General features: G+C 40.9%; 2 pseudogenes; both read right to left on the bottom strand.

Annotated features, from left to right (window-relative positions):
• Positions 1–349: 349 nt before the first annotated feature.
• LOC139226032 (U2 spliceosomal RNA) lies at positions 350–520 on the bottom strand (annotated as a pseudogene).
• An 89-nt stretch (positions 521–609) lies between these two features.
• LOC139225965 (U2 spliceosomal RNA) lies at positions 610–773 on the bottom strand (annotated as a pseudogene).
• Between the last annotated feature and the right edge of the window lie 710 nt (positions 774–1,483).

Below are 1,483 nucleotides of genomic sequence, written 5' to 3'. Positions count from 1 at the left end.
GTTTTTTTAGTGACCAAAATCTGGGCTATTGTGTTCAGACCAAAAATTCTCATCTGCAGGCTGCAACAATAATTGGAGTTTGTAGAATTGGTTTAAAGCATTAAATTGTTTGGATGTTAAACATATGGGCCTCGAATTTTCTGTGTTTATGCATGCAGAGACAGGCACAATTGGGGCGCTTATCAAAAACGCGGCCTAAAAGATGACAGAAGTTTGTGTGCATGTGAATTCCATGCATAATTACAATATTTTTTAAAATTTTTTTTATCCAATTTTGTTCCAGATCAGCTCTAACGCCAAAGATCACTTTGCGCCAATGTGTTTGATCTTAGGCCAAAAGGCCGAGAGGCGAAGTTGCACCGTTCCTGGAAATATTGCAATACCAGGTCGGTGCATGGAGTGGATGGGGCATGCCCCTGATCCAGCTCCCTGTCCAAAAATCATTCAATATCATGTCCCTATAGGGGATATTAAACTGATAAGAACAGATTTTTTTTTTTTTAATTCGTTGCCAATCTTTCCAATTCTTTGTCAAATCACAAACGCCAGAGGTCACCTTGCACACATCAAGGATCACTCTGCGCCAATGCTCTTAGCCAAAAGGCCTAGAGCCACTGCACCGTTCCTGGAAGTACTGCAATACCAGGTTCGTGCCATGGAGGTGGATGGGTCAGGCCCCCCACACACCTCCGTGGAGGTGGATGGGTCAAGCCACCCCACCCACCTAAGAACAGATACTACACTTGATCTTAGCCAAAAGGCCAAGAAGCGATACAATATGCCCAAATCTCCTTGCTCTTTTATGAATGTCTCTTGACCCCCTGTCCAAATGCATCACTATCTACATTGATGTCCTCACCTCTAAGTTACAGAGCCTCAAATGCGCAACTGCGCTTGCTCAAATTACAACCAGATTTTCAGACACGGCAGGAAAAAAATTTTTTTCTGTTTTAAAAAAATCTATCCTTACTAAGACAGGCATTGTATTTTCTGTTTCTTTTAATTGCATGAAAAACATGTGTATGACTCATTAGCCGAAGGGCGGAGCTATTATAATGAGCTGAAATGCATTCAGACAGAGGGTTCAATACACAGGGGGCAAAGAGCAAGGAAATTATTATCTTTCCTCGAACGTTTATGCTGGGCATTTGCTGTACACCCCAATTACACATGTCTCTGGGCGCAAGAACACAGGAAATTGAACCTCAAAATGTTCTCACCAGCATTCAAATCTACCTCAAAATTCATAAGTCATAAATACCTGCATAAAGCAGTAAGCCATTACTTGAGTGAACCAACTGAAGGAAAAATACAAAGCCAAAAATAACTAAAATAGAGAGTAACTAAGCATTTAAATGCCTATTCTTAGTTTCAGATTGGATGTGTTCCTCAGATTGCGAAGAAAATTCAAATTGAACATAAGATCATACGAACATAAGAAATAGGAGCAGGAATAGGACATTTGGCCCTTTGAGCCTGCTCT

The sequence above is a fragment of the Pristiophorus japonicus genome, chromosome 15 (genome assembly GCF_044704955.1).
Source record: "Pristiophorus japonicus isolate sPriJap1 chromosome 15, sPriJap1.hap1, whole genome shotgun sequence".
Classification (NCBI taxonomy): Eukaryota; Metazoa; Chordata; class Chondrichthyes; family Pristiophoridae; genus Pristiophorus; species Pristiophorus japonicus.
This window is presented reverse-complemented; position numbering and strand designations above follow the sequence as displayed.